Source organism: Salvelinus fontinalis, chromosome 13 (assembly GCF_029448725.1).
Source record: "Salvelinus fontinalis isolate EN_2023a chromosome 13, ASM2944872v1, whole genome shotgun sequence".
In the NCBI taxonomy this organism is placed as follows: domain Eukaryota; kingdom Metazoa; phylum Chordata; class Actinopteri; order Salmoniformes; family Salmonidae; genus Salvelinus; species Salvelinus fontinalis.
In genome coordinates, this window is record NC_074677.1 from 6,846,673 (window position 1) to 6,860,051 (window position 13,379).

The 13,379-nt window shown below is 42.8% G+C and overlaps 1 protein-coding gene across 3 annotated transcripts in view; it reads left to right on the top strand.

Annotated features, from left to right (window-relative positions):
- The window catches only part of mtmr4 (myotubularin related protein 4), a 119,565-nt gene that overhangs the window by 2,212 nt on the left and 103,974 nt on the right, over positions 1–13,379 (top strand). The window contains exon 1 of one of the 3 annotated variants that reach the window (XM_055941538.1): positions 6,656–7,583. The exons of 1 other annotated variant lie outside the window; for it this stretch is intronic. The gene's annotated coding sequence lies outside the window, so the exon portion shown is untranslated. Of the gene's footprint in view, positions 1–6,655; positions 7,584–13,379 lie in introns of those variants that run through there. One more of the 3 variants, XM_055941542.1, reaches the window with a different exon arrangement.

The following is a 13,379-nucleotide window of genomic DNA, read 5'->3' on the forward strand; positions in this document are numbered from 1 at the left end:
TCACAGTATTTTTGTGCGTTCAAATTGCCATAGGTAAAATGTAATTGTGTTTGTCCGTAGCTTATACCTGCCCCATACCATAACCCCACTGCCACCATGGGGCACTCTGTTCACAATGTTGACCTCAACAAACCGCTCGCCCACACGACACCATACATGAGGTCTGTGGTTGTGAGGCCGGTTGGACCTCCTGCCAAATTCTCTAAAACAACGTTGGAGGCGGCTTATGGTAGAAAAATGAACATCACATCCTCTGGCAACCGCTCTCCGGTGGACATTCCTGCAGTCAGCGTGCCAATTGCACAGCTCCCTCAACACTTGAGACATTGTGGCATTGTGTTGCGTGACAAAACTGCACATTTTAGAGTGGCCTTTTATTGTCCCCACCACAAGGTGCACCTGTGTAATGATCATGCTGTTTAATCAGCTTCTTGATATTCCGCACCTGTCAGGTGGATGGATTATCTTGGCAAAGGACAAATTATTACTAACATGGATGTAAACCAATTTCAGCTCGTGAAACATGGGACCAACACTTTACATGATGCGTTTACATTGTTGTAGTTTAGTGTAAATAAATAAATCCATAGTGATTGGAGCATATTGATAAGATCGCCAAACTCGCATGTTAGCGCAAGGTGTAAACAAGGCTTATTATTCATCAACTGATATAGAGGAACTCTGGCTTGAGAATTCTCCTTGAATGACCCAGCTCACCTCTAGATGGAGCTGTAGTTCCATCTTCTCCCGTACCATCTGAGTGAACAGAGAGAACCTTCTAGTCCTTTACAAATAGTCTATGGAGAAATCTAAAAGTGTCTTTTGATTTCATAACTGTCTGTGTGACACGAAGAACATTTGTATGGGCTTTCATTTTCACTTTCTCTCAAACAGTGAAAAGGTGCCTCAAAATGTTTATATGTTTACATATTCTCATTCCATTCCTTTACTTAGATTTGTGTGTATTAGGTAGCTGTTGTGAAATTGTTAGATTACATGTTAGATATTGCTGCACTGTCGGAACTAGAAGCACAAGCATTTCGCTACACTCGCAATAACATCTGCTAGCCATGTGTACGTGACCAATAAAATGTGATTTGATTTGATAACAGGTTAGTCCAGAGTGATATTGTGTAACCATTTTTATGGAACAGAATTCACTTTTAACACCCAATGAAGATAAATAGATCTCACTTTAAATTATCACTAAAAGGACTTCAACCCCGAAGGAAACAACAAAACAGAAAGACATACTACATGGCCATAAGTATGTGGACACCTGCTCATCGAACATTTAATTCCAAAATCATTGGCATTAATATGCAGTTGGTCCCCCCTTTGCTGCTATAATAGCAACCACTCTTCTGGGAAGGCTTACCAGTAAATGTTGGAACATTGCTGTGGGGACTCGCGTCAATTCAGCCACAAGAGCATTAGTGAGGTTTCGCACTGACATTGAGCAATTAGACCTGGCTCGCAGTCGGCGTTCCAATTCATCCCAAAGGTGTTCGATGGTGTTGAGGTCAGAGCTCTGTGCAGGCCAGACAAGTTCTTCCACACTGATCTCGACAAACAATTTCTGTATGGACCTCGCTTTGTGTATGGGGGTTTTGTCATGCTGAAACAGGAACTTGCCCAAACTGTTAGTCAGAATCGTCTAGAATGTCCGTTTGATATATTTAAATAAGAATCAGAGGGCAAAGTCCCTAACATACAGGTGACATATGACATGATTATGTGTGTGTGTGTGTGTGTGTGTGTGTGTGTGTGTGTGTGTGTGTGTGTGTGTGTGTGTGTGTGTGTGTGTGTGTGTGTGTGTGTGTGTGTGTGTGTGTGTGTGTGTGTGTGTGTGTGTGTGTGTGTGTGTGTGTGTGTGTGTGTGTGTGTGTGTGTGTTTGTGTTTGCCTCTTATATTAAAAGGTCCAATTCATCTGTTTTTATCTCACTAACAAATATTTTTGGGGTAACAATTAAGTACCTTCCTGTTGCCTGTTTTAAATTAAAATGGTCAACAACAACAAAAAATGGCTTAATAGAAAATAACAATTTCTCAAACAAGAATTTGTCTAGGACTTTCTGGGAGTGGTCTGAGTGGGGAGGGGGAAACTGAAAACTAGCTGCTATTGGCAGAGAGTTTGAGGACTCTTTGTTATTGGTCTATTAAATAATTTACATCCCGCCAACACAGGCTGACATTTCAGGCGGTCTTTTCAAACAGCTTTTACACTAAAACGGCACTATCATAATTTTCACAATTTCACAGTATTATTTCAACCTCATAGTGTGAAAGTATACGAAACAAAAACATAGATACAAAATGCAACAATTTCAAAGATTTTACTGAGCTACAGTTCATATAAGAAAATCTGTAAATTGAACTAAATTCCTTAGGCCCTAATCTATAGATATTACATGACTGGAAATGGTGACATAACTTAAAGGTAGCGGCATGGATAAGAGAACCAGTCCATCTCTAGCCTGATGAGTGGAGGTGTTGGGCCAGTAACTGAAAGGTCCCCGAGCTGACAAGGTAAAAACCTGCCATTCTGTTCTCTGTTCTCTGAATGGCAGTTAACCCACTGTTCTCCCGGATGGCAGTTAACCCACTGTTCTCCCGGATGGCAGTTAACCCACTGTTCTCCGGATGGCAGTTAACCCACTGTTCTCCGGATGGCAGTTAACCCACTGTTCTCCCGGATGGCAGTTAACCCACTGTTCCCCCGGATGGCAGTTAACCCACTGTTCTCCGGATGGCAGTTAACCCACTGTTCTCCCGGATGGCAGTTAACCCACTGTTCTCCGGATGGCAGTTAACCCACTGTTCTCCGGATGGCAGTTAACCCACTGTTCTCCCGGATGGCAGTTAACCCACTGTTCTCCGGATGGCAGTTAACCCACTGTTCCCCCGGATGGTAGTTAACCCACTGTTCCCCGGATGGCAGTTAACCCACTGTTCCCCCGGATGGCAGTTAACCCACTGTTCTCCGGATGGCAGTTAACCCACTGTTCCCCCGGATGGCAGTTAACCCACTGTTCTCCGGATGGCAGTTAACCCACTGTTCTCCGGATGGCAGTTAACCCACTGTTCTCCGGATGGCAGTTAACCCACTGTTCTCCCGGATGGCAGTTAACCCACTGTTCTCCGGATGGCAGTTAACCCACTGTTCCCCGGATGGCAGTTAACCCACTGTTCTCCGGATGGCAGTTAACCCACTGTCCCCCGGATGGTAGTTAACCCACTGTTCCCTGGATGGCAGTTAACCCACTGTTCTCCGGATGGCAGTTAACCCACTGTTCCCTGGATGGCAGTTAACCCACTGTTCCCCGGATGCTGATGACGTGGATGTTGATGACGCCAGCCCTCCCTGACACATTTCTGTTGTACAACTGACTAGGTATCTCCATATCTGGTGAGACCACCATTTTGCCACATGCAGCATGACATATCTCCTTCACATAGAGTTGATCAGGCTGTTGATTGTGGCTTGTGGAATGTCGTCCCACTCCTCTTCAATGCATGTCCGAAGTTGCTGGATATTGGCAGGAACTGGAACACGCTGTCGTGCACGTCGTTCCAGAGCATACCAAACATGCTCAATGGGTGACACGTCTGGTGAGTATGCAGGTCATGGAATAACATGTTCAGCTTCTAGGAAATGTCGCCCAGATCATTGTGACATGCGGCCGTGCATTATCATGGTGAAACACGAGGTGATGGAGGAGGATGAATGGCACGACAATGGGCCTCAGGATCTCATCACGGTTTCTCTGTGCATTCAAATTGCCATCGGTAAAATGCAATTGTGTTTGTTGTCCGTAGCTTATGCCGACCCGTACCATAACCCCACCGCCACCATGGGGAACTCTGTACACAATGTTGACATCAGCAAACGGCCATACACGTGGTCTGTGGTTGTGAGGCCGGTTGGACGTACTGCCAAATTCTCTAAAATGATGTTGGAGGCAGCTTATGGTAGAGAAATTAACACTAAATTCTCTGACAAAAGCTCTGGTGGACATTCCTGCAGTCAGCATGCTAACTGCACACTCCCTCAACACTTGAGACATCTGTGGCATTGTGTTGTGTGACAAAACTGCACATTTTAGATTGGCCTTTTATTGTCCCCAGCGCCTCCAACACTCTACTCAGCAAATTGGATGCAGTCTATCACAGTGCCATCTGTTTTGTCACCAAACCCCCAAATACTACCCACCACTGCGACCTGTATGCTCTCGTTGGCTGGCCCTCGCTTCATATTCGTCGCCAAACCCACTGGCTCCAGGTCATCTATAAGTCTTTGCTAAGTATAGCACCGCCTTATCTCAGCTCACTGGTCACCATAGCAACCCCCACCCGTAGCATGCACTCCAGCAGGTATATTTCACTGGTCACCCCCAAAGCCAATTTCTCCTTTGGCCGCCTTTCCTTCCAGTTCTCTGGTACCTATGACTGGAACGAACTGCAAAAATCACTGAAGCTGGAGACTCATATCTCCCTCACTAACTTTAAGTATCAGCTGTCAGAGCAGCTCACAGATCACTGTACCTGTAAATAGCCCATCCAGCTACCTCATCCCCATACTGTTATTTATTTTTGCTCCTTTGCACCCCAGTATCTCAACTTGTACATTCATCTTCTGCACATCTATCACTCCAGTGTTTAATTTCTATATTGTAATTATTTCACCACTATGGCCTATTTATTGCCTTACCTCCCTTATTCTACCTCTTCTGCAAACACTGCATATAGACTTTTTCTATTGTATTATTGACTGTATGTTTGTTTATACCATGTGTAACTCTGTGTTGTTGTTTGTGACACACTGCTTTGCTTTATCTTGGCAGAGGTCGCAGTTGTAAATGAGAACTTGTTCTCAACTAGTCTACCTGGTTAAATAAAGGTGAAATAAAAATGAAAAAAGCATCTGTGTAATAATCATGCTGTTTAATCAGCTTCTTGATATGCCACACCTGTCAGGTGGATGGATTATCTTGGCAAAGGAGAAATGCTCACTGAACAAATATGTGCATAACATTTGAGAGAAACAAGATTTTTGTGCGTATGGAAAATGTCTGGGATCTTTTATTTCAGCTCATGGGACCAAAACTTTACATGTTGCGTTTATATATCAGAAATTTACATTTTTAACTGCATTGGGCCTTTAATGATTGATTTGTTGTAATTTCAGTCTCTCTCTCTCATGTTCCTCTTTTGTTGTCTCATATTTTTTATTTAACTAGGCAAGTCAGTTCAGAACAAATTCTTATTTACAATGACGGCCTACCGGGGAACAGTGGGTTAACTGCCTCATTCAGGGGCAGAAAAACAGATTTTTACCTTGTCAGCTCGGGGATTTAATCCAGCAACCTTTTGGTTACTGGTCCAACGCACTAACCACTAGGCTACCTGACCAGGAACTCAACAAAGACAGGTTTTGACTTATAAAACTTGAAATATCCTTTATCAAGTCACTGAGGGAGAGAGGGGAATGCACAACGTTTACATTTTGTCAGAACATGTTATTGTTAGACATCAGGTATCCTATGGAGAGGAGAAGGGCCACAGTCTGGTTTCAGTTGTTGGGCTGTATTTTGAAATATTTGCTACACCAGAAGTGAATGGTTATCTGTAGGAGGAATGCATATGGTGGAGTAAATTAAGGTTGGATATGAGCCAGGCGGCTTGGAATGTCACTGATAAGGGTGGAGAGCTGTGGAGTAGTGAGGAATGGGGGCCGAAGTCAGGTCACATGAAGGGAGAAGGAACAGTTTATTACCCACATCATTTAACTTCCTGCCTAGCAACAAATATGTAATGTTTAGAGAAAAGGAGGAGACTTCACCTAAAAGGGGGGTATATATACATATTTTCCCTATATATATATATATACTTGTGCTGGTGCAAACATGTCTTTATCTGTTTCGCTGTCTGACCCATTGGGTGACTAAACTTGGTTTGAACTTTTCCTAGTTGTTCGGTAGTTTTTACTCTTGTTTATTTAGTACCTAACAACAATAAATTAAATGAGAAAATGTAAATGGGCTCTTTAGATAGGAGAGACAAATGAACAGCTCTCCACCCTTATCAGTGACCGCAGACATGCGATTGCCTTTCCCGTACTCAGTAACATTTCAAGCCCCTGGTGTCATGCCCATATGGGGACACAGTGGTACGTGCCCCCTCAGATGTCCTTAAAATATATATAATAATGTTTCTCTGTAATGAGAGCCACCTAGCAATTTTATAAAGTTGGCTTTAGCTAGCCTAGATAGGTTTCCAATCTTCCAAAATCAAAACGACCTACCCAGGAGCCATTTCTGGCTATCAATCAAGGTAGAGTAGCTAGCTTGTCTAACTGTGTTAGCTGGCATGCCTGCTGGCAAGGTTGGTAGACTTTAAAAAAGCAAGCAATAACTAAATGTACTGAATAACACTCACATTCCTTTTAATAATCTAGGTAGATTTTAGCAGAGATGCAGAGAAGCATATTTAGTTTCTTTAAAAAAAAACACCAGTCTAGAGGATAAAGACAGCTCAATATGTATGCTTAGATATGCAAAGAAAACATATTTATATATATATATATATTTTTTTACATAGAATTAAGCACAATGATTTTGGCTCTAGATTGCATGGGGAAAATTGCATGTGCTTTGTGCTCCCGTAGACTTATGAGGCTCGTGACGCACCTGGAGTTTACTATAGTCAGCTCAGATAAGAGCACGAACGTTTTTAGACGCAATAGATTTCAAATTGAGTCACGACCGCTTTAACAACGCTCCCGATGACGCGCCATAGCATGTGATCAGTTTGTGCCGCGCTGTGATTTTCTATTGGTCCCTCATTTCACTAGAATACCGCCCACAGGCACTGCCGCCTCTGATGCCGCGCGATTGCCAGCAACATTGAGGGAATTCGATTAGTATGGCCCCCGTGCCCGGTAGACTTGTTTTGTACCAGGTGAAAGTTGAATGTATTCGTCTTGGGAATCGGGCTGCCTCCCGGGCGTGAGCCAGGTGCCCCGTTCAACGCCCACGGTGAAGTCTGCTCAAAACAAAAGTGATGTAATTAAGCACGCGGAGTAATGAGTAGGATTGTGTATTTTCACATGCAACAATTATTGCTTAATCTGCCTTCCCAATGACAAATAGTTCAAAAATTAAAACATGTATTTTATGGAAAAGAGATGTATGTTTCTGGGCGATGCACCATGTTGACGCATGATCAAGTGGCGTAGATCACTGTTCAATTTTAGACCGGCACTCCTCCCTCACCACCGCTGTTGCCCGTTCATATAACGGACCATGTCCTAATCGAATCCACCCATTCTAGAGGCACCGATCTGTCTTGATTGGCTTTGGTGTGGGTGTGTGCACGCCATTGACGCGGCTACACAACCGCGCTTTTACCTGTCATAAACTTTCATTGGCTATTCCGCAGTTATTGGGTATGGATTCTCTCTGACTATTGGTTCAAATGCATGCTTTACTTTCGCTGATTGGTCCAAGCATAGGTCATCGCTCGTGAATGCGGAAGTCGTGTAGTCTACTGAGTCACCGTTGTATCAGCTGATTCTTTCTGAGTGAGTAGCTAACCCGATTGTATTTAAAAAAATAAACCAACATGTACATTTTTTAAATGGTGTGTATTATGTTGCACGGCTGCTGCGAGATATGCTGTTTATTACCAATATTTTGACATTTACCAGTGTGCTTAGCTAGACCAGTCCAGTAGACCTCGAGCCGCCTCCCCCTCCTAGCAGCCGGTGTGTTTGATGGGGTATCACTACTCTCACTAACGTTAACAGTTAGCTCGTCAACCTCGGCTAAGGAAAGCCAGCTCCTCGTTTTCACCATTTCCGTATTGTTGCACCTGTTTGGTTATCTACCTACATTAGTGAACTAGGTATTTAGCTGTCAAACGGTAATGTTTAGCGTGTTTTGTATATGCTTTGTAGTACCAAGCTTCTCTGATCCTATCAAAGGGTGTGTTCGTAAATTGTCTCCAGTGTGTCAACAGTGCGTATTCTGGGTCGCTCGTTAATTCAGAGAGTTGTCAAAATGTTGTCTTCTTAAATTCAGACCATTTCGCCCTCGGATCGTTCAGAGCGCCTACTGGACGCTTTGGCGGAGGACTGGGTTTGATCTGAGCCTTGGCTGGCTGAAGTTGCCTAACTTGCTAGCTACTTTTATTATGATTTATTTTTTAACACCTTTTATTTTATAAATGAGAACAGCAATGTATCTACCTACGTGAAAGAGGGCCAACCAACTTTCTGGTAGAGAATGCAGTGATGAGTACTTAAAATTGTTGCCCATAATAAATCAAATCAAATTTTATTTGTCACATGCGCCGCAGAACATGCGCTATGATAAACTGCTTTTAACAGCTTTAAATAAGTGGCCGCTGCGTTCATATAGATGTTGCCATAGTCTAGGACCAATTGGAAAATCGACTGAATTATCTGCTTTCTACTGTTTAGCGAAATAGTTTAGATAATTATTTATGTCAGACACAAATGAGAGAACACCTGTCTCTGATCCTAGCAGAGCTGGTTAGGCTGTTTTTAATGTTGTCAAGAGCGTTAGTGACTGACTGTTGCTGGCAAATTTATTATAATATTTTGCCGACGATGGTCATATTCAACGGGTGTGTTGCACGTTTGTAAATTCATCAGTTCTTTTGTGAATTTCTGAGTGCACCATTTTTAAAAATATATATTTTTTTAATTTCACCTCTATTTAACCAGGTGGGCCAGTTGAGAACAAGTTCTCATTTACAACTGCGACCTGGCCAAGATAAAGCGGTGCGACAAAAACAACACAGAGTTACACATGGGATAAACCATAAATGATAAGGGAGTATAGCTAGTTACGGGGTCTTCATTCCGCCAATTCAGTTACAAAACGTTTATTGAATGAAACCTACCCAATGGTCACTTAAATGTTTTTCGCCACTGAGCAAATTTCAGGCTTACTAAGGGCAAACTTGAACGTTGTGAAAATTCTGTGCAACTTCCGGCGTGCGTTTACTGTGAACAGAGGCTGTACCCGCTTTAAGTTAGTTTTAACAGGAGGCCACTGTGGTTATTTGATCATAAGTTACGCCTACCAGAGTGGCCTACCATCAAAAACAATGGAGAAAATACATCCCGTAACATTTGAACATGGAAATAGCTGTTCTATCGTTCAGCCTATGTTGTATTTATTTTTTACATTTTATTTAACTAGGCAAGTCAGTTAAGAACAAATTCTTATTTTCAATGATGGCCTAGGAACAATGGGTTAACTGCCTTGTTCAGGGGCAGAATGACAGATTTATTTTCCTTGTCCGTTCGGGGATTCGATCTAGCAACCTTTCGGTTACTGACCCAACGCTCTAACCACTAGGCTACCTACCGCCTCTACACTCTAAACACTAGGCTACCCACCGCCTCTACACTCTAACCACTAGGCACCCTGCCACCCCAATATAGGCTTACATTCCATGAGACTTTTGAAAAAATCATGCAGGGCTTGACATTAGCTTGTTTATCCACTTGTCCTTCAGACAAGGATGTGACTGAAAATATTTTGATGCAAGAAACCACTTTACGAAATAAAATGCATTATTATTCCCATACCATTTATTAGAGAGAATCTGACATTATCCTACCCTGTGCCCATTGGCTACTTAGCTTATTCAATGTGTGTCTCCAAATAGAACACTGCCCCTTTAAGACAAAAAAAAAATCTCTTTTACCTGACTCACTTTTTAAAGATGTCTAGAAATGCACACGTTTTGTGGTCTTCCAGAAAGCAATCACTCCCCAATTGCTGACTACAAATATAAGGATATAAACAAATGCACAGCTCTGATTGGTTATGGCGCACCGGTCTGTGTACAGTATAGGCTGTCAATGCAATAGAATCCTACTCCGATGCGTTCCGCGTACAACAAAATCTCTTGCGTACTTCGTTTTTCATAGTTTGTTTTGTCTCTGAATGTTTAATTGTAAGTTGCTAATATTGTGTTGATTCGATCACAATTGCCATAGTAAAGGGAAAACGTTGATAGTGTTAACAGGGAAAAAGTCTATAAAGTTGAGTGAATTTCAATCTCCTGCTTCTCTGGCCATATTTCTTCTGCCAGCAGACCAATAGAAATTTTTGTTTTGCTCTGCTTCCATTTTGGTTCTTAAATGGTTTCTGTAATGAACGCACGTACTTTGGTAACTTCCAAAGTAAAGGAAACACTTCAGTAAATGAGGGATACAAAGAATATTGAAAGTAAGTCCTTCTACACAGGTGTGGTTCTTAAGTTAATTAGGCAGTTAACATCCCATCATGCTTAGGGTCATGTATAGCTCGGGGATACCATGGCTATGCCCCAAATAAAGTGACAATGTCCCCATCCACAGGGTCACTGAATGAGTTTGATGAGCATTAAAACGATGTTAGCCATATGCCATGGCCGTCTCAGTCACCAGATCTCAACCCAATTGAACACTTATGGGAGATTCTGGAGCGGTGCCTGAGACAGCGTTTTCCCACCACTGTCAACAAGACAACAAAATGATGGAAGAATGGTGTCACAGCCCTCCAATAGAGTTCCAGAACAGTTGTGGAATCTATTTCAAGGGGCATGTTCTGACTCGTGGTTGCCCAACGCCCTATGAAGACTACTTTATGTTGGCGGTTCCTTTATTTTGGCAGTTACCTATAGATGCTGGTGTCATACGTGCGAGTCGTGCCCCCTTCTCCACCCCCCATGTGTATCCCCGGGCCTCTTTCCCTCGTGTGGTATACAACATACCTGCTGCGTTATGTGGTGCTTTATTGATGGCTCTGATCCTGTTACAGGTCACACTACTCTTTGAATAGCCCATAGACATGTTTTGAAGCTGTTTTAAATAGAGGTCGACCGATTTTATGATTTTTCAACACCGATACCGATTATTGAATGGCCAAAAAAAACTGATAATGAATAATTGGCTGATTTCTTTTTATATATATTTAAAAAATATATATATATTAATTAAAAAATATAAATATATTAAAAATATATATATATATTTGTAATGATGACAATTACAACAATACTGAATGAACACTTTTATTTTAACTTAAGATAATACATAAATAAAATCTATTTAGCCTCAAATAAATAATGAAACATGTTCAATTTGGTTTAAAGAATGCAAAAACAGTGTCGGAGAAGAAAGTAAAAGTGCAAAATGTGCCATGTAAGAAAGCTAATGTTTAAGTTCCTTGCTCAGAACATGAGAACATATGAAAGCTGGTGGTTCCTTTTAACATGAGTCTTCAATATTCCCAGGTAAGAAGTTTTAGGTTGTAGTTATTATATGACTATTTCTCTACCATTTGTATTTAATTTACCTTTGACTATTGGATGTTCTTATAGGCACTATAGTATTACCAGCCTAATCTCGGGAGTTGATCGGCTTGAAGTCATAAACAGAGCTGTGCGAAGAGCTGCTGGCAAATGCAGGAAAGTGCTGTTTGAATGAATGCTTACGAGCCTGCTGCTGCCTACCACCGCTCAGTCAGTCTGCTCTATCAAATCATAGACTTAATTATAAAAAATAAACACAGAAATACGAGCCTTTTGTCATTAACCTGTTTGGGATAGGGGGCAGTATTTTCACGTCTGGATGAAAATCATGAAAGTAAACTATTAAATCCATATAATTGGTAGATTTAGATAGAAAACACTCTAAAGTTTCTAAAACTGTTAAAATAATGTCTGTAATATGGTCAAATCCGGAAACTATCATTTCGAAAACAAAACTCTTACTCTTTCAGTGAAATACAGAACCGTTCCATATTTTATCAAACGGGTGGCATCAATAAGTCTAAATATTGCTGTTACATTGCACAACATTCAATGTTATGTCATAATTATGTAAAATTCTGGAAAATTAATTATGGTCTTTGTTAGCAAGAAATGGTCTTCACACAGTTCGCAACGAGCCAGGCGGCCCAAACTGCTGCACCCTGACTCTGCTTGCACAGAACGGAAGAGAAGTGACACAATTTCCCTAGTTAATATTGCCTGCTAACATGAATTTATTTTAACTAGATATACAGGTTTAATATACTTGTGTATTGATTTTAAGAAAGGCATTGATGTTTATGGTTAGGTACATTGGTGCAATGACAGTGCTTTTTTTCGTGAATTCGCCTGTTAAATAATCACCCTTTTGGCGAAGTAGGCTGTGATTCGATGATAAGTTAACAGGCACCGCATTGATTATATGCAACGCAGGACAAGCTGGTTAAACTAGTAATATCATCAACCATGTGTAGTTAACTAGTGATTATGTGAAGATTGATTGTTTTTTTTTTATAAGATAAGTTTAATGCTAGCTAGCAACTTACCTTGGCTCCTTGCTGCACTCGCGTAATAGGGGGTCAGCCTGCCACACAGTCTCCTCATGGAGTGCAATGTAATCGGAAATAATTGGCATCCAAAAATGCTGATTACCGATTGTTATGAAAACTTGAAATCGGCCATGCCGATTAATCGGTCAACCTCTAATTTTAAATCGGCTAGCCTAAAATGTTGAGAGAACGAAAATCAAATAGTAGCTAGCTAGCCACCCACCCACCTCATGTCATGGCAACAGTCAAGAGAATGTCACGTGAACTCTAACGATCAGCTTGTGTGGATGTATGCGACTAAAGTGCAGCTTTAAATAATGTTATCAATAATATTGGCGTGGGAGACGAGAACTGTATAGGTTTAGTAATTGTTTTACTACTTGTATCAATGTTTTTGAATATTTCCCCCCCACCGCTCTGCCCACCGCTCTGCTCTGCCCACCGCTCTGCTCTGCCCACCGCTCTGCTCTGCCCACCGCTCTGCTCTGCCCACCGCTCTGCCCACCGCTCTGCTCTGCCCACCGCTCTGCTCTGCCCACCGCTCTGCTCTGCCCACCGCTCTGCTCTGCCCACCGCTCTGCTCTGCCCACCGCTCTGCTCTGCCCACCGCTCTGCTCTGCCCTCTGCTCTGCCCACCGCTCTGCTCTGCCCACCGCTCTGCTCTGCCCACCGCTCTGCTCTGCCCACCGCTCTGCTCTGCCCACCGCTCTGCTCTGCCCACCGCTCTGCTCTGCCCACCGCTCTGCTCTGCCCACCGCTCTGCTCTGCCCACCGCTCTGCTCTGCCCACCGCTCTGCTCTGCCCACCGCTCTGCCCACCGCTCTGCCCACCGCTCTGCTCTGCCCTCCGCTCTGCCCACCGCTCTGCTCTGCCCTCCGCTCTGCCCACCGCTCTGCTCTGCCCACCGCTCTGCTCTGCCCACCGCTCTGCTCTGCCCACCGCTCTGCTCTGCCCACCGCTCTGCTCTGCCCACCGCTCTGCCCACCGCTCTGCTC